This window comes from Dermacentor albipictus, chromosome 6 (assembly GCF_038994185.2).
Source record: "Dermacentor albipictus isolate Rhodes 1998 colony chromosome 6, USDA_Dalb.pri_finalv2, whole genome shotgun sequence".
NCBI classification, from domain to species: Eukaryota; Metazoa; Arthropoda; class Arachnida; order Ixodida; family Ixodidae; genus Dermacentor; species Dermacentor albipictus.
The window spans coordinates 2105603-2125733 of NC_091826.1; the positions used below are offsets into that span (position 1 = coordinate 2105603).

At 47.8% G+C, this 20131-nt stretch overlaps 1 long non-coding RNA gene across 2 annotated transcripts in view; it reads right to left on the minus strand.

The window, feature by feature from the left end:
- Positions 1 to 568: 568 nt before the first annotated feature.
- LOC135917028 (uncharacterized) overlaps positions 569 to 20131 on the minus strand; it is a 120018-nt gene continuing 100455 nt past the window's right edge. The window contains exon 3 of one of the 2 annotated variants that reach the window (XR_010569149.2): positions 569 to 1110. This is a non-coding gene — a long non-coding RNA (uncharacterized lncRNA). Of the gene's footprint in view, positions 1111 to 18462; positions 18697 to 20131 lie in introns of those variants that run through there. The other variant, XR_010569151.2, reaches the window with a different exon arrangement.

Here is a 20131-nt window from a genome sequence, read left to right on the forward strand (position 1 = left end):
CAATATCGTGTGGCATCAGGCTCGCCTCGCGTTACGATAAGGAGCTGCGATTTTTTCTGGAGCACACTGTTGCAGTCCACCGCGTGTGGCGCAGCTCTGTACGCTGTTGACTGCACGTTGCAAGCCATCTTGTCATGCACCCTCGGAGCCATCTGTTGTCCATATAGTAATGTCATCCGCAAGCAGGGCGTGGCTGATACCAGGGAGGACATTCAGCTGGGGTCCAATCAAGGCGTCGTTGAGTACATGAGGCCTTGTGGTGTGCCCGTGCGAATAGGGGGCGTCCCTCGCTGCGAATGGTATACGATTGGCAAGGAATGTAGCGATACGTGCGCGGCTCAGCAGCTGGCATTGCTCTGGTTCTTTGGAATGGTGTGCCACGTTGTCGAAAGCAGAGAGCACCTGTAATGAGCACGACAGCTCGATCTTCAGAGTGGTTCACGGGAATCCATGCATCGTCTTGGCGGTGACATTATCTGGTCGAACAGGCGGGAGCTGGACAGCAGCGTCTCCCAGCGCTCTTGGGGGTAGAGGAGGTGAGGCTGGATTTTGTTTACAATCTATGACACTGTGCCGGAGTGGTTCTAGCTGTTCACAGTATTTACATTGTCCGTCATATTGAGAAGGGAACATGAAATTAAGCCTTATTGGGTTCGGGAACATACTTTAGTAGGACGTTCTTGAGGGCTAGTTGGTTCATACTTGAAGGGAGGTTAAAACTGCGCGAAAAACGAGGACAGCGAAAGAAACACACAACACACCACGAGTGTAGGTCAACAAGTGTCTTGAATTTTCCGATATGTGGACGATTGCCTAGTCATAGTTCAGGTGTCCGCACCTTGATGATACCACTAATTGCATCCTAGAAATATGTAACTCCGCCTCTGGAGGTCTCACCTTCAGCCATGAGTTGGCCAGTGATAACTGCCTACAGTTCCTGAACCTAAAGCTTCCTTTAGACGCGGAAGACATTGTTGTAAAGACATTGTAAAGACGTTGGTCTTACAATCCGAGGACCAAGAAGACGCCGCTGCCGTTTGAAAGCGCTAATTCCAAGCTTGTTAAGCAGCCTATCATCACTCAGGCCTGCAAGTCCGCCCTGGAAAAATCCTGCGAACATAAAACACAAGCTAGTTTTAATCAGCAAGTGCAGCGCTTCCTTTCGGCTAGATACCCGGAGAATTTAACCACCAGCGCGGGTGAAAGTCTCTTGCAGAGACAAAAAGGCGCAAAAAACATAATGAGACTTTCAATAAAGGTGAGCTGCAGTTTATGCCCCACATTCATCGCATTTCACACAACATTAAAAAAGTCTTCGCGCGATCAAGGTCGTCTTCTCGACTCCATGTAAACTCGGCAGAGTGCGCCCCTTCGGTGACGCAATAAAATAAGCGTGGGCCTCAGCGCACAACGAAGCACGATAAGCAGTTGACTGAGTGCATTTGTGGGGTTGTTTATCTAATTACCCTCACCTGTGACAGGTTGAAAGAATGAATGTGTGGTGTTTATTGGCGCAAGGGCCAGGTATGGCCAAAGAGCGCCAAGTCAGTGTTGATGAGTTTGCAGTGGAGTTATGACTTCTATGAAGTTGATGTGACGTGGCTGTAAAGGGGCCTTAAGAATGGTCGCTCTAATGGGCATAAAGTCTATGTGTAATAAGATTATGGCAATGACGAAAGACGTGTACTATGAGCATTAAGGTGCATTGCGAAATAATGATACCATATAAATTATGTATAAGATTCTACAATTCACTAGAGCACCACGGCCTCGTTAGAGCCCTTGATACACACGGGCCTAGAGGCATGGGCTATACAAAACGACTATCACAGCGGCATCCTCTGGAAAGAGGATGCGCTACGAATTCAATGGGCTTGTAACATGTAGGACAACATCATTTAAAAAATTGAGGACTACTTTGGTGTTAAAAAACGGTTCTTTACCAAGAAACATAGCTGGGTGAAGGACACGCAATAATGATATGCAATAGGAAAATGTTTTTATGCGAAGCATACTAGCCGAACCACGCTCTTCCTTGCTGCGCCGCGCACGGCCGCGTAGCTATATACCATTGAGGGTATGAGCCATTGTTCATTGCTGCGCGTCTCATATGTGGGTCTATTGTCTTTTAAGTTTGCTATGTTTGGTATTAAGTTGCTTCTATTATGCGAAGCATACTAGCCGCACAACCACGCTCTTCCTTGCTGCGCCGCGCAGCTACCATATGACGTCATAACAGCTGCAAAAGCGGAGGCTCAACTCGTGCGCTCGCTTGCGGCCGCGTAGCTACATAGCCGGATCTCAGCTCGTGCGCTCGCCTGCATGAGTTGTTTCTTCGTCTAGCCGAACCAAATATAGCCAAGCAACAGCAGCTCACTAGGCTAAACAGTGGTTCAACAACTAGAATAAAGGCTAGTATGCTTCGCATCCTGGGCTTAACCTTAGCTAAGCCACAGCCATTTTTTTCTTTCAGATTCGGCTTTCCGACACTCCAAGAGGACGTGAAGGACGGTCAGCCGCTCACCACATCGACCTGTGACAGGCTTTACATCGGACAAACGTGTAGGTGTTTCAATGATACGGCACGTGAACATAACTGGAATGTAAAGAATAACGCAGGAGGCACCTTAGTCCAACATTGCAAAGGATGTAGTGGTAAAGGTGAGGGTATGCAAAAGACACCTTGCACGCCAAGCTTGGAAAGCAGAACGTTTCTGTTCAGATCGAGAGACCAGACGGAAAGGCAGACCGTGGAAGCATTTCACATTATAAACCCTAGCGACAAGTTTGTCATCACGCCGTCTGTTTCGCTTTTACACGAAGAAATTGCTTTTTTGGGAAGCCACTTGTGAGTTCGTGCGTTCACGCTGAGCTTCACCATATGTTAACGTGTCTGGTTACTCTTCCCTCATGCCATTTCACAAGTTTCACAGGTTTTAATTGTTTCAACTTCGCCTTAACTTTGGTTGATTGTTGTGTTTTCATTGTCATCTTCGTTATCTTTTGTCCTTTATTTCACTAGCGTTGACCTTGTTGTAACCACGTTTTACAGGTACCCTCGTGCTTTCCGAGTACCTCAATTATTGCGTACTGCGTTTGGGCTATTGGGTGTGACGTGGTCGAGGACTTCTTCCTTCAGTTAAAGTAGAACATCTTGTGTTTCCGGCCCAATCTTTCGACCCAACATTGTGTATGGGAAGATATGGTGGTTCTCTATGCGAGGTTCGAGTCATTCGTGGACAGTGTGCTCAAAGAGCTTTCCCAGACACGATTTCAATGATATCCTGGAAGCGGAGGTGTGCAGCTTACATACGCTATCAAGGCAGAAAGTTGGGCTAGTTGGTGTGTCATCATTATTCAAAAGACTAGCGCAAAATAGCAGGGACAAAGACAGAGAAGACGACAGGACGAGCGCTAAACATCAACTGGTTTTTTACTTCAAGCGAAGGTACATGTATACATTTCGTTGGTGCATGTGCACACAGTGTTAAAATAGTACAATCTCATTCTAATCAAAATGTGGCAGACTGTTCTGTAAGAACATTTTTTCTTTTTTGGACAAGGCAAGTGAAGCCGTGCTGAGACAGTTATCTGTCAATGTGATACGCCTCACAAATCTCGCGGCCCCACCTTGTGCCTCCCCTACCAAGCACACACGTGGCGTCAAACGCAGGCACGCACTCGCATCGCTTACAGTGCATGGCCAAATGGCCGCCCCCCGCTAATGAATCTACCAGCGTTCGGTGCTCTCGTAGCCGTTCATTTAGGCAGCGGCCAGTCTTCCCCACGTAGCATCTACCGCATGAAAGAGGTATGCGGTATACGACCCCAACAATGCAGGGTACAAACTTGCATGCATGTTTTATGGCGCAGACCGGTTTTTTCTTCTCGTTTACGGCTTTGCACATGCGCACCAGCTTTTCGGGGGCAGTGAACATCACGTCCACGCCGCACTTCTCACCAACTTTTCTCAGCCGGTGCGATAGCTGGTGCACGTACGGTATAGCTGTACATTTCAGCTTCTTGCAGCTTTTTTCGGCTGCTATGCCAGGGCGTCCACCCGCTCTGATTTCTTTCAGGAGGCATTCCGCCACAGCCGTCACGATCTCTTTCGGAAAACCGGCGTTCTGCTACCGGAGCACTTGCATCTGCAAGCTAACCTCAATCTTATGGTGGCAGGACTTTTCGAGAGCACCACGCAGGCAATTTTTTGCAATGCCCCTCTTAACCAGTTTTGAGTGAGCCGAATTATATGCTAGAATTTCCTTTTTTGTGCGAGGCTGATACGACCAGCAGATGTGCCCTGTGCCAAAGTGCAAACACAGTTCGAGGAATTGGAGACATCCGTTCATCGGCACTTCATGCGTGAACGTTAATTTGCCAGAACAATCACCGAAAATTTCTAAAACACTTTTTACTACCATTGGTTTGTCGCTCTCGTTTTCAACATTTACAAACACAATAAAATCATCGACATATCTAAAACACCTCACAACACGTTTTTCCTGTTTTATGCACGCTGCCACGCGCTTGTCAAATTGGCCTAAAAAAATTTCACTAAGTATAGGAGCTATGCAGGAGCCTATGCAAATACCATCTTCCTGCACGAACAACTTGTCGTTAAAACAAATGTAGGTGGAAGAGAGGCAGCACTCAACTAATGCTACAAAGTCGTTTACGGAAACCCCGCTACTATTTTGGAACTGGACAGCCCCCCCAGTTTTCAATCCGCTCTTTTACTCCGTCTAACAACTCTGTCTGGGGAATGGAATAAAAAAGCTCCTCAATATCAACTGAAAAGGCAAAATTGGCTTGTGAAGCACCATCTTGTCACCCAAAAATTCAATCACATCCTTTCAGTTGCTCACACGAAAAGGATCTTCTATGTCTATGTCTATATGTAGATAATCAGGCTACATGATTAACTCCGTTTCACGCTTCCTCGTTTTCTTTTTCCCTATTTGTTTATCTCGCATTGTTTTGTCTACCACATTTCTGTTCCGTGTACATTTTAGCTCGCATATTGCTTTTCAAGTCCACCAGTACGAAGGCTGTCAAGCTGTTCATGGGCACTATAATAAACATTGATCGGTTGATTGATTGATTGATTGATTGATTGATTATTAATGCAGTATAAAATCGGTGTTTTGTAAGTATGCTCTAGCATATTATTTCAGTGCAGTAGCTTTTGTGCAACACTGTTTAGTGCGACAATAAAAAAAGAATCAATTAAGAAAGTGCAATAAAATGGTATGTGCCTGATCATATGCAATGTGCTGTTAATTTCTTCTGAAGTTAAATAACGATTGGCTACCGTATTCTGTGTTGTGCAATGAAATAATATGCCACAGCAAATACTGCATGCCTCGCAGAACAAACAGTAGCGCTCGTCTTTCCTTTCTTTTCGCCTCTCACTGTCTTCTTTTTGTCGAGTTCTTTGTGCTAAAAAGCAACATGTTGCGAAGAAAAAATTGAATGTATTTCCCATTCAAAACATCATAGTAGGTTGAAAACCCTCACGTGGTATTTCTTGTGTGTGATGACTTGAAGTGTATAAATGGTGAAAATAACATGTTCACATATATATAGACAATGCAAATGAGCTGCCCCCATGCGTTTGAATAAGTGCTTCAACAGTTAAATTTGTAACTCCCAGTTTTTACTCTGCACCATTCTTCGCCGTCACTACAACGTGGCAATATTTCATTGATACTTTGCGCGCCTAATTCTTACATAGTTTGGCTCTACAATGAGCCACCAAAAATGAAATCGCATAGCGACAGCTTCTGATGTGATATGACATGGTCGTTGCATGCAGAGCAATCTCGTAGACAGACGACGCGAGCTTACAAGCGCTGATGTCATTTTGCGCTCTACGGTTACTTCGCAGGTAAACCGTCGCTGCAGGCGTGCATTCATTAACCAAGCCCGTTTTCTTTTTTACACCTCAAAGCGCGTACAGATCACTAAGCTGTAGTTTCAGACTCGGTTTAGAGCAGGCTGTCTGCAGCCGGCCTTAGGCGCACGAAGCAGTCCGGCAACAGTGCGCCGCAGCCGGAGCTTGTTGCGTGCCGACGCGTGCCGAAGCGTACCGACGCATGCCAGTGGTCATATCTGGAACGCGCGTTTTTGCTGCGCAACCTCGCTTCCACGGCGATTCAGGCTGCGCGTCACCGACAGAAAATCACACGCGTTGTTCTTCGTACTGGAGCCTCTTTTATGTTTCGCCGTGCTACAAAGACAGAAGGAAACAAAAATGTCGAGAACTGTTTATTTGCTATATGGCTGAGTTAATGGCGGACTATTTTTTTCCTCGAGAGAAGCTTGTGCCGCGCCGCAAGGCAGACATTAAACTTGTGTAATCGGATGCGCGTCAGCATGGCTTCCTTCAAAGCGGCGCCTCAGTTTCCCGAATAGCTCACTATGCACGAATGAAGCAGGAAGGAGCAATGCAAAAAAGAAGGGGTCCCCTTTCGCAAGAAGAAGGCGTGAGTGCTGTCGAGTTTCCCGCGAGAAAAAGTTCCCGCGCCGATGCAGGTGTGGCTGCCGGCAGGCGCGACCGTCGACAAACAATTCTCGGGAAGGAAGGCTTTGTGTTCGGCCGCAGTACGGAGAAGCCCCGCTCCGGCGTAGCCGGACCCACGAATAGCTGGCGCTGCTCGTGGGGCGCGCGCATTATTCTCGCCTTGCGGATTTAAGGCAGCCGATTAGAAAAGCTGGGTGCAACTCTTGCCATGCTTCGACCCAGTGCATCGGCCTCGTCCAGCGCAGAAGCGAGGTCTGGCTGCGTCAGCGTCGTTACAAACTGCATGCGCGTTGCGTCAAATACTAAAAAGACGAAAAGAGACAAGTGTGAAAGGGGGTTGCTCCGGATTACTGCCATCAACTTGGCTCTTAAACCGAAATCGCAGGACAGACATTTTTTACAGCGCTTCCGTCGAAACGTGGTCATCACTGCATTTCTTTGCCACTCGAACGACGATTGTCGCTGATGTAACCGCGCGCTGGACAAAGCAGTATGCACGCGCCAAACGCCAGCAAAATTATTGCCGGTGATGCGCGGGAAAAAAACACGCTTCTACGTACGCAAGCGAAAACCCCGATGCGCGCGTGGCTGTTTGCGCGTGATTACGGTATTGCGTAGATGACGCGTAATGCTCGAACGCATGACGTCATCGCTTTCGCGGGTCGCTAAATATGGAAGCCAAGCGCTGGCATTTACCCGAGGCGTATGCAGCGTGGTCGCGGCTGGCGTCTTGCGTGGCACGAGTCGCCGCCTTTCGCGCAGCGGCGCTTCAGTCAACCTTGACAGGAAGCTGTGGCCTCGATTTGGCCGCCGCTAATGTTGCAAAAGGTTGTTGCATAAACTCGATTACTATTATTCACCGTAGAAACAACCAGAACGCATGGGAAATGACGCGAGCTGAGGCGCGGCGTTCCACGTGTCTCGACGCCGCGCGGACGGAGCAGCGCGCTCGGGACGGCGAATGCCAAATTGAACTCGACGTATTTTTTTTCTTTTAACAGTATCATGGCGGGGTCCAACTCTGGACTTCCTGTAACGGATGTGGCGTCGGCGCCTAGGAGTAAAATAGCTGGCTGGTTGCAGCACTGTGCAAGCTACACAAATTCTAAGCCGAATGCGCCTTGCTCATTCACGCCTCGTCGACTGCTCCTCAGCCTCTGCTTGCCATCCTGCTACATGTTTCATGGTTGGTGGATTGACGCCGTAACCATGAGCTGCGTTGACACGCATGCGACAGCAGGTTTCACCTCGTATGCTTTCTCTGCAGTTACCTTGCAGCCTCCTTAACCAGTAGTACGCGCGAATGCCCTCACAAATGTTCACCTGAGCCACAGTGTTTCCTCGGCGTCTACTTGGCGTTCGCTCACTACCGTCATCGCGTACCATGACAGAGCGGGGTTGTAAAGTAACGATGCAGTGAACAATTAGGACTTTATAGCGTTCTGCATCGTCAACGCATCACAAATACCAATGCTGTGGCGTCATCTACTAACTAGAAAGCGAACCAGTTTTACTGCTCTTTCCGTGTCTGTAGTGTTAGCGTGAAAACAAGCAGCCGATCTCAATATTTACGAAAAAACATACCTTATGATTCGGCCTTAGCTTGAGATGAGACTTGGCGATGACGGATGTCGCGCTTGTTTCTTGCTGACAGGGAGGAGAGCTAGTAACGATCGCACATTCCGATCGAAGCGGGTGGTAGGCGCTGCCATGCTTGATCACGGTCGCTATTACGGTTACCGGCGGTAACTGCCACAGTAATTCTCGGCATATAACATGCATTAATACAGGTCATAACATGTCGCGTATCGCTGTACCGTATCACGTGTCGATAAAAAAAATGGCCATTCCACTCTGAAGATGAAATGGCAACGAAAGCTGACGGCAGTCAAAGCTCTGAAAAGAAAAGTGCGTTCGCTGCCATTACACCTTCATATAGCGGTATGGTTGCCCGGGCTCGCTATTGTCGTTTTCGTTCAGCATCGCAGGAACGTTCTTCGTCGGTGGTCGTCTCACGCCGGCGCCGTTTACGTTCTCGTTGCTATTCGCTCCGGCGCTCCTCGTACGCATGTTGCTCTTCGGGTGTACGAACTATACGTACACCTGAAGAACATACCCGTTTGCAAAGATCATGTCAAACCAACTACCTCAACAGCTTACTATTCCACAACTATACGTGTCCGGACCATCGATGACGCAGCTGTTTTTAGCGCCGACACCCCTTTTACTTACATACTGCGATAACCATGACGTCAAGTTATTTTTCACGGCGAGTGTTCTAATATGTTCCGCATTTTGACATCTGCGCCGCCGCATTGCATCCGTACGTGGTCACACACAAAGCAAACAATGAAACCCATTTTGTATGGGTTTGTTAGACATCGCGAAGTCCGTTTCTGTTGCCGGACGCCGAAAAATCTACGGAAGGTTAGTAATACACAGTTTTCGCTGTAAAATAAAACTAGTATATATCCAATCATCAGCCAGTTCCGCCCGGAACTATATAACGCTGCCCACTGCCCTGCGTGGGCAGTGGGCAGCGTGCCTCCGGCAGCGCTGCAGTCAGCTTGTGAGATGGAGCAATGGATGGAGACAGCAGTGGTGAAGCTAAGTACTACATCGTGACACTAATGAGGGCCGTCAGGGAGCGCTTTCGTAGTGAGAGCACAGGACGTTGCTTGAGATTTTGCGGCGAATGGACGTGCTTTTCGGGGCTCCGTGGCGGCGACAAAATCGTAAGTTTTTGTGCATGCTTTGAGCTTGCTTCTGTTTTTGATTTGCTGATTTCTTTTGCCTTTAAATAGTAATTGTGTGGTTTGCTTTTTTTGGTCTCGTATTTCGTGTGCACAGGCGTTTCGTGTACATTTGGTTTTGCAGGATGGTTAGACCGTCCTTTCGCGTCACGTGCTTCAAAACGTGCAGCCAGGTGGGACGTTGAGTGTTTGTAGCCTTTAAACGGTAGCTTGGAGGTGGCAAGACTGTGGTGTGTGGTGCGCGACATGGTGCGGTGATCGGGACGGTCAGGAGCAGACAAGGAATGCGCGCGCCGAGGCGGATTCCGTGCTGGAAGAAGGAAAACAACGACGCCGAAGAGCGTCCGGCACGAGAACGCGCGGCGCAGGAAAAACAACTAAAAGAAGAAAAGCAAACCAATTAGAAAAGACCACGGGGCGTGAGGCAGCCAATCGGAGAATGCCTAATTGGCCAGAACGCAAGAAAAAAATGGCTGTGGCTTAGGTAAGGTTAAGCCCAGGATGCGAAGCATACTAGCCTTTATTTTAGTTGTTGAACCACTGTTTAGCCTGGTGAACTGCTGTTGCTTGGCTATATTTGGTTCGGCTAGACGAAGAAACAACTCATGCATTACTGCTTCGCCTTCAAGAGTGGAACGCGACAGCATTCCCGTCGACCCGCCAAGGGGTGTAAGACAGTGGGCTACAGGGCAGCGACTACGCGCCCCGCATTGGACGCGGTGAGCGTCGAGCAAAGCAGCGTTCGGCGCGGCAACGAAATGTGCGCCTGAGCAAGAGACGCACGCCTTAGAAACAGCTCGTTTCTAAGGCAACACCGCATTCACTAGATGCGCTTTTGTACCGCTTTGAAGCATCGTACTCGTGGCTCAGTGGTGGCGTCTCCGTCCCACACTCCGGAGACCCTGGTTCGATTCCCACCCAGCCCGTCTTGCAAGAGTTGAGCCAAAGCCACTTCTCCTCTGTCGTGACGTCACGGTGTCACGTGGTTTCAAGGCGACACCGCCGCGCCTGAGGAGCTGGGTTGAGCTCTCGTAATATGCTTCGCATAAAAGCGTGGTGCGCTGGCAGAAGGGGGCGACGCAGGGGGGACGCCAGGAGAGTTCCAGGAAGCGACGGCAGGAGGAGGTCAACCAGCGGAGCGGGCGTTGAAGACGGGCCGTCGGAATCCGGACCCGAGCCACCAGGACTTCACCCGACCGGGGCCTCCTGCCAACCTGTTCCTGTGCGTCGCCCGTCCACCCGAGCGTGCCGCCAGCTCCTCAAGGCCGGTGAGCTTCTGCGCCCGTGGGCAGGACGAGAACAGTCGGGCTTCTACGCCAGCTGCCCGCCACAACGGCACCCCGTCTGCTCGTGCCACCAAGCCGACTGCTTCCACCACGACCTTTGGTGAGACCGGCGCCACTCCTTTCGTCAGCTTGTCGAGACTGTTGTGTGTCCCTGCCGTCGTGGCAAGCCCGGACTCGCGCACTAGTTAACCTCATGCAAGCCCTATGTGTGTTCCTTGCCGCAATGTCCGCTTGAGTGTTTATTTTATGCATGCTGTCTCTTTCCATCTCTTTACTTTATGCCTCTTTTTAGTTTGATTAAAAGTCTTTGTGCATGTGTGTTCGAAACCAACGGCTTTGTCCTCAATTGGGTTCTCCGAGGCTCCGCCTAAGAGAACCGTTAAAACATTTGAGTGCACGAACCTTTGCCCCCATATTAGGGTTATCACAAGGACTAATAGCTATTAGTGGTTTTACTGTGCCTGTTTTGGTAGGAAAATGAGAGCGTAGCCGCGTGGTTGAGCGCGTGGGAGAGCGTGCCATGCCTTGGGTCTCCGAGGCATCGATTGCTTTTGAAACAGTGGTGAGCATTGCTTTACGACATATTGAGGATTTGGATCCTGTGCGTATTGGTTTTTGCTAAAAGGCGCATGCTCTGCATTATTATAGTACTATAGAATTCGCATCAGAAAAAGCCATGCAATACATGGCAAGAAAGCCGGGAGAGCTGGCAGTGCGCGGGGGTCCTCAACGCAGATGAGGGTACGGATGAGAATGGAGAGGGAATCGAGTCATCCGGCACACACTGATGTCGATACTAGGCTGCAGAAAATGGAGCCTTTTCAGGAAGAGCTTATCAAATAGGTGGAAGAGCTCAAAAATTAGCTAAATAGTGTGCGTGATGCAGGGAATGTAGTTGAAAAAAGACTTGAAACAGCCGAGGAAAAGCTGAACAGGCCCGCCATTGTAAACAAGAACGTGGGGGAGGATGGAACACAGTCCCCGACGTGACAGGAGAGGGAGTGCTAGCAAAGTACGTGGAATGCGTGCAACGTGGTGAAGGGTTAGCTTGAAAGAGCAGCACCTACCTCCAGGCCGCCACGCGGAAAACGCGGGAGCACAGGGGACAATGCCCCTTGTCGAGTCCGAATGACGCGGAAAAGGACAAAAGGAAGCAGTGAGAGGTAGGAGAGAGTGAAAGGGTGATTATCGCCGGTGACTCGAACCTGGCTAGCTGTTCACACGCAATTGTGGAGAGGGTGAAAGGCGATAGAAGAGTGGCGGTAGGGTCATTTCCAGGACGGACGCTCGGTTCTGTAATGGAGCGAGCAAAAGAAAAGCTCGCGGAAAATGCCCACGTGCACAACCTTGTCCTAGTAGCAGGTGGGCTAAATGGCGTCCTAAACAGGAACGGGACAGCACTAGCCCAGCGCTTGGCGAAGGGGGTGGACGACTTGCGCGAGCTATCCCCTCAGGTGCAGATCGTGGTGAGCACGGAGCCGGAGGTGCCTGTACGTGACAGTCACGTGCACAGAGCCGTAGTGGCTGCTAATGAGGCGATATGGAAAATCAGCCGAGAGAGAGGCTTCGAGGTTGTCGAAGTAAACAGGGAAGTGAGAAGGTGTGGTGGTTTTAAACGAGACGGGACCCACTTCAATTACAGGCTGGCACGAGAAGTGGGCTGACGACTTGGTGGTCCCGCTGTTGCTTCTTTAGGGGGCGCAAGGGCGCTCAGGACGCCAGAGTAGGTAGTAATGAAAAAGGTGCCCTAGGGCAGCCTCAGAAGAGCATGGCCGTCGATAACAGAAAAAGAAGGAAAGCAAGAAAGAGCTCGCCATGCAATAGGCTACTAAACATGCAGGGCGGCAGAAGAAAGGAAAAGTGGGCACATATTGAGGAGCATTTAAATAGAGAACAAATAGGGGTGTGCGCGGTTACAGAAACGCACCTTAAAGACTCGGAAGAGCCGCCAGTGATTGATAATTATGTTTGGGAAGGGTGCAACAGAACTAAGTCGGAAAGAAAGGGAGGGGGAGTCGGAATGCTCATCCATCAGGGAGTCAAATGGAAAAGAGTAAATTCAAAATGTCAAGAGCATCGTTGATTATCAGGGACAATGAGTGGGAAAAAAACTTGGCTGGGCTTTACGTATTTGTGCACCGGAAATAACTGCACAGAGAAGAATAAAGAGTTAGTGGAATGCATAAGCGCTGATATTAAGGGTTTCGGGAATGGTGCTAAAATTACCGTATTAGGTGACATGAATGTCCACACACAGGATTTAGATGGCTATACCGACAACAACGGGAGTGTCAAAGTCAATGCTAGGGCATTGTGAGCAATATAACCTCGTTATCGTGAATACAGGGCCGGAGTGTGAAGGGCAGATCACGTGGGAAACGGAAAACTGGCACTCAACCATTGATTACTGTCTGATGACAGAAGGAATTGATAAGTTGAGAGAAATGGTCATTGATGAGTAAGATTATAGCAACATAGGGAGTGACCATAAACGCATCATCTTGAAAACGGGATATGTAGTTAAGAGAGCAAGGAGTGCAAAATGACCAGTCCAAATTTGAACGCTGAACAAATAACAAATATAGTCACTAGAGTCGAGGAAGTACTTGGCAAACGACCAAGTAAAGAATGGGAATATAATGAGCTTCTAAGTGTTATAACGACAGAAATACGGAAAGAGAAACAACATTGTCGCTGGAAAGGATAAAAAAAAAACGAAAAGCTGGTGGAACAGGGAGAGGCGAGAAGCGATCGCCGAACGACAGGAAGCATCGCGAGAGCACAGGCAGGCAAAGAACGCAAAGTTGCCGCAGGATGAAGTAACTAGTAAATGAGAAATATACCAGGCGACAAAGTCTATGGTTCACATACTGGTGCAAAGAAAATTGAAAGGTGGAAGTGAACGTTAGTTGTCCGACTTACGTGAAAAAAAGAAGGCCGCACCTAGAATATTTTGGAACCACATAAAATTATTAGGTAGGAAGTCAACAACAATGCAACAACATATCCTAGACGAACATGAAAACAGACTGGAAGGAGAAGCGGTAATAAATTACATCCGAAAAATACCAGCCGAATATTTTCAAGGCAATGACGACGTTCAATTTGAAGAAAATACCACTTCATAAAAGAATAATACCAGTTCATAAAACTGGGAACGCTTCAGACATTAGCAATTACCGACCAATTTCCCTCACAAGTACAAGCTCTAAACTCCTGGAACATATCTATCTAAACACTTGTCACAATACCTTGAAATGTATAACTTGTGATCCCCTGTGCAGCATGTATTCCGTAAAGGACTATCTACGATCACTCATTTAACTGAATTGGTTCATGACATTTCACAAACGATAAATTCCCGTGGTCATATGGACCTCATTTATTTGGGTTTTGCCAAATTTACACAGCGAAACCGTAAGAAACTGGAATGAATTCAGAGGTTAACTTCTCGATTCATCTTCAACCGATATGGTATACTTCACTCTCTTTCAAAACTATGTCAGCTTGCAAATCTTCCCAATTTAGAATTAAGAACTAAGTATGATAGGCTGAAGTTCCTGTTCCTTATTATACATAATGAAATAAAAATAGGACGAACTATTTTGAAATTTTTACTAATGAATCTTCTAGACATCGCCACAACATGTATATTCCCCCTCCGGTAACCCGTAATGGCACATTTAAATATAGCTTCTTTCCCAGAACGATGAAAGAGTGGAACAGGCTTCCCGATTTCGTAGTTCAGTCTACCTTTTTAAATAGCTTTCCGAGTAATTTGCATGCCGTTATTTATTTCGAGAGCGCGGTGAGTTAATTATCTGACTTTCTGAATCATCTGATTTTATGATTTTGTTATTATCTGTGTATGTTGTTCTTATTTTACATGCCTCAAGATACATTGATTGGTTTTCTCTGCTTGCCCTATTACAATGTATATGCAATGCGATTTGTTTTTTGTACGTTGTATTCAGAGGTATTGTACACCCTGCCTGAATGAGATGTATTTACATTGCTTGTTTTATTATTTTTGCTCCACTCCTGTAACAGCCCTAAAGAAAGGGCTGACAGTATAAAGAAAGAAAGAAAGAAAGAAAGAAAGAAAGAAAGAAAGAAAGAAAGAAGAAAAAAAAAGAGCATGAAAAAGACCCAGGTGGAAAAAGAGCTGGTGCTGACAAATTTCAACTGGAAGAAAGCCGAAGAGAAAATTCCTAAGCGCACAGCCACAGCGCTAGACAAGGTTCCCATTAGGCTGATTAATGAACTAGGACCAATATGTAAGGAAGCTCTGGTGAAAGCAGTGGAAAAAACTTTACAAAAGATAGACGAATACCAGAGAGTTGGCGACAAAGTATAGAATGGTTTTAATTTATTAGGTAAGGGGGAGAAATATAGAATTCAGTCGTATAGACCGTTGACCATTACATCGGTAATATACAGGATAGCAATGCAGGCAATCGAACTAAAGCTTCAAGCATGGATAGAGAATAATGAGGTTTTGGGAGAACTTCGGAATAGCTTCAGAATAGGTAGGCGTTTAGATGATAACTTATTTGTTCTTACTCGATGTATTGAAATATAAAAAGTAGGTAGCAGGCCGTTTATATGTGCCCTTTTTAGACAGTACAGGAGCCTATGACAACGTAGACGGCATCATTTTGTGGGATATTCTGGACGGGGAAGGCTTAGGTGACGATTGCCTACAGCTTTTGAGAGATTTACCTAGAAAATACAGTTAGCGTTGAATGGGAAGAGATGAGCAGCGAGGAGAAAGCTCATCTGAACAACGGACTGAGGCAGGGGTGCCCTTTATCCCCGCTGCTTTTTATGATGTACATGGTGAGGATGGAGAGGGCGCTAGAAGGAAGTAATATCGGGTTGAATCTCTCACACAAACAGGCGGATAGAGTAGTAGAGCAGTAACTTCCAGGTTTATTTTATGTAGACGATATTGTGTTGCTAGCTGACAAAGTGATTTGCAACGTCTGGCTAATATCCGTGGACAGGTAGGCAGCAATTTAGGCTTGAAATTTAGTGTTAGAAAATCAGGTGTTATGGTATCCAAGGGAAACAATTACCATACCGTGGTGATACAGAGCCAGGAAATACCTCGGGTAACAGAATATAAATACATTGGTATATGGATAAATGGAGGCAATAGATATATGGAAACACAGGAAAAAACAATAACAGTGAAGGGGAAAAGAAATGCAGCCAAAATGAAGCACAGAGCACTATAGGTATACAATATGTACGAGGTGCTCCGTCGTATGAGGAAAGGTGTAATGGTTCCAGGCCTTACTTTTGGAAATGCGGTTGTTTGCTTTAAATCAAGGGTAGAATCAGGACTCGATGGGAACCAAAGTCAAACAGTCGCCTCGCATTGGGCGCTCATGAAAAGACTACAAATGAAGCTGTGCAGGGTGATATGGGCTGGGCTAGTTTTGAACTGAGGGAAGCTCGCAGTAAAATTGAGTATGAAGAACGACTGAGGAATATGGAAGAAAGTAAATGGGCTGGGAAGGTGCTGAGATATCTGTACAGGAAAAACATTGATTCACAGTGGAGGAAAAGAACTAGGAAGCTTACCAGCAAGTATGCGGCCTGTAGGGTGGGCAACAGAGCAATAAAGAACGTCAGGCGGAAAGTCGGAGAGGCTGAAATAATCTTACGACTGGCGGCAACGGAAAATAAACCTGCCATGAGTAACTACTTAAGAGGAAAAAACGAAATCACGAAAGGAACTATTTATGATACCTCAAAGAGAAGTTCATCACTTTTCGAAGCGAGATCAGGATGCCTTAGAACACGCACCTATAAAGCGAGATATAAGAAGGAAGAAGCATGTGCTTGCTGCGGTAAAGCTAGGGAAACTACGGAGCATGTTTTGCTAGAATGTAGGGACGTCTACCCAGTGGTCGATTTACGCACATCTGGCCTCCTTGAAGCCCTTGGGTTCAGCGAGAGAAGTGTGAAAGTAAACATATCCGCAGTAGGGAGTGGTAAGAGGCGATTGGAGGATTGGTGGAAGAAAAGTAGAGAAATGACAAAAAACGAGACATACAAAAGCACAGTACGCAATACGGGATTATAATATTTGGTAGTGGGAGTTCATAGTTTTTTTTAATATTATTATTGTTTAACCTAGGTAGGACATTAGGCAGTATACTAGCAAGAGCTTGGTGGCGCAACTCACCGCCCCGTTCCAAAGGGTACGCTCATAACATCCATCCATCCATCTATCTATCCACAGCGGAGGCTCAAACGCGATGTAGCATGGTGTTGGCACTTGCAGCACATGGATTTGCAGCACTCAGTAGGCGCCTCGTCTCCTACTTAGGGCAGCTTCAACATGCATCAGCCGTGCTTACATGCCGCCTACTTTTTCGCTTGTGACGGCGTCAACTAAGGAATCGGCGCAGGAAGGCGTCGCGCGTCTCGCCTCGGTCAGGCGGCGCACGCGGCGAACTAGGCCACTCGCATTCCCGAAGCCGAACGCATTGCAACTCCCCCTCATTGGCTGAAACGACCAAAATGCTGGCACCACCGCCGAAGCGACAGCTCGACGCCACTCGCCAACGGCGCCCGCTGCGGCCGGCCCGCAAATCGTGCGCCTTTCGCTGCAGCGGACCACGAGTGCGCGAAGCAAACATGCAACAGCTTCTGTAAAGGTGTTTTACTTTCGTGTTATACCAATTCCTATGACAGAGAGATCAACCCTAATTTTGTTTTAATCTATGGTAAAGATACCACTTATGATTCAGCGCACATTGGGATGCAGTAAGAAGTACAGCGAATAATAAAGCAGCGCTTGCGCAGAATTTACGCACCAGTCACTTCTATATACGCCAGTAAACAATGAGTACCATAGTTTGATGGACACCACCAGCAGGATCACACAATGATTTGTGTTCCAAGCGCAGATCAGTCAGCATAACATGAACAGTTTAACTCGAGGCTTGTTTTTAAACTAATGCACACGCCCAGTTTTGCGATATCCCATGCAGTGCACGCGGTGGTGTCCGAAAACAGGTGAGTGCGCAGCCAGAGTGCAGCGGCATCGCGCCGAGCAGCCAGCGGGAAAGGCTTTGCACCCCGAAAGACCTTTGCATACATTCGGCGAGGAAACATCGCCTTGAAACGTGAAACACTCGAGGGCTGTCGGCAACAAAGTGTGTATCAACAGGCACACATTGAAAGTGAGAACGTTCTATAAAGCAATAGTCACGGTGTGTTTTTATCAGCTAACCTATGTGCCCCGATCTTGGATCGCGAGCTACGTTTTCACGAACCCGAAAAAGTCCGGTCAAGGTCTAACCGATGGGTTCACGTCCTGGGGGTCAAGAAAGCGTCGAGGACTGACGCTATCGAACACTTCCGAAGCCACAAGTATATGTTGCAGGTTGCATAGATTGACGCTTGGGCGAGAAGAATACTACAAGAACGGCAGCGATAGGGGTACGCAGTCCGAAGTTATTCAGCACAGAAAATACGAGAAAAAGAATACGTGCCCTCAAGGGAAATTTTTTGCCATCTCCTGCGCTCATTTCACTCACCTGTGCTGGTAGAACCCTTCGTTTCCAATGGCGTCGTTACCATGGTTTAACGCAACGTGAAGTCACATTACATCCTTTCGTTTACACAGTAGGCCGCCGTAAGTTAGCTAATGCGTTTCCCTGACGATAATGGCTAGAGCCACGGCTTCCCCGAGCATCTTGAGACGTTTTCATAGCCTGCGCAGCGCAGCCACTTGAGCCCAACAACAACAACGATGAACCGAGGCGCCGCATAATGCTCCGGAGCGTGCACAAGCGAGGGCGCACGAGCAGAGGCCTCTACTAGCGTGCTTCTGCAGGTTACGGCGCTGTTCTTTTGCGGCTGCGTCCATTTGCGTTAATAGTGCAGCAAACAAAACTAAATCTTTATTCATCACGTTCTTGCTACAGTGCAGTGGTTATCTTCGGCTTTGTTCTGAACCAATCAAGGAGGAAGGAATGCGTCATCGATGATGCTTCTGGCGAGTGCCACTGGGCGATGATGCAGTCGGCAGCGATGTAGTGATTCGTTCGCGTGAATAAAATATGACATATCGGTGCTTTGACCAACCCTGAAGGCGTCTACGACACGCAGCCTGCAACAGAAAGACTGGCTCGAAAACTGTTGGAACATAAGCAAGCTTTAGTAACAAAATTTCGCAGTAGAGTGTCGCGTCATGTGTTTGCACACAACTCTTAGAGACCTAACAAGGGCTTTTCGTATCATTTTACTAACATCACTTACGATTCTCAATGTACACATTGGACTTTAGTGTAATCTGAGAACACGTTAAGTCGGCGTCCCTTTATATGCGGCTCGGGCAGAGTGCATAGGCGCGCACACGGAAATACCCGTCAGATATCACGTGGCGGGCAAGAACACGCTTGGAACAAAACTCGCTTCGGTAACGTGGTCGTATTCATTCATCGGCTGTCGAATGATTCAGTGCTCCAAATGCGTCCTGTATGTGACGAGGCCTTTATGCTTGGCATGCGAGTCCCCATGCTTGGGCGTCGGCATATCTCACACTGGTGGCTTCGCATCACAATGTTCCCAATGGTGACAATCATTTATTGGCATCCCCTTTAAGACAGGGCGTTCACAAATTGTCACCTAGCGAGCTTGAGTTACTGAGGTATGGTATACATGATTTTCATTCTAGCATTGTTGTATACATCTCGTTAATCTTTTTTTCTCTTCCTCAAAACTTGTCTATCTGCCTTGTGCCACTACTTGTGCCTGTGCCAAATCCGGTCGTATAAATCTCTTCGCTGCTTTTTTTTTTTTGCCACACATACTCCGAACGTCTTTTCCTTATCTCGAATACTGACCGGTTGATTCTTCCGTTGACTTTAAATACAAACGCTTTTGGAAGGTGTGCGTTACGTATGAGTCTCACTGGCTGAATGCCTTCTCATTCCATGAGGATGCGCTAATTGGTATCCGGATTTTCGCTGAAGCAAGCACAGGCCTCCTCCTGTAGCGAATATTTGTTCCTCGTTTAGGGCGACCATCCCTTGAAGTCCCAGCCAAGGGGACGGTCACCTGCGAGCAATGTAAGCCCGCGGTTTCGCTACGCTCGGCCTCGATTTTTGAGCGTTATATTGCTACGGAACAGCTCCCATAGTGTGGCTGCACTGAGGAGAAAGAAGACGACGTGTGTACCGCCTTGATATAGCGTCGCCATTTTGGTCTCCGTTAGCTTCCCTGTAAATAAATTGTAAATAGCATTCAGCTTCAGCGACACGTAACATTTTTGGGTGGAGGTGCGGGGTCGTGTCAAAGATGTCGCAGGGTCAGACGATGGGGTGGGCATAGCAGGAGCGAAGGAAAAGGACGAGCTAGAGGGGCGAGGGTGGTAATCAGGAGAATAGCGCGTCGGAGAAGTCCAGCGGCTGCGGCAGTGGCGAGCGACATGTCCAATGCGTCGGTAGGTAAAACAGATGGGCTTGTCGTCCACGGTTCGCCATTCGGAGGGGTTGCGCTGTCCATAAAAGGAGTAAGAAGAGCGGGGTGGGGACGTGCGTGGA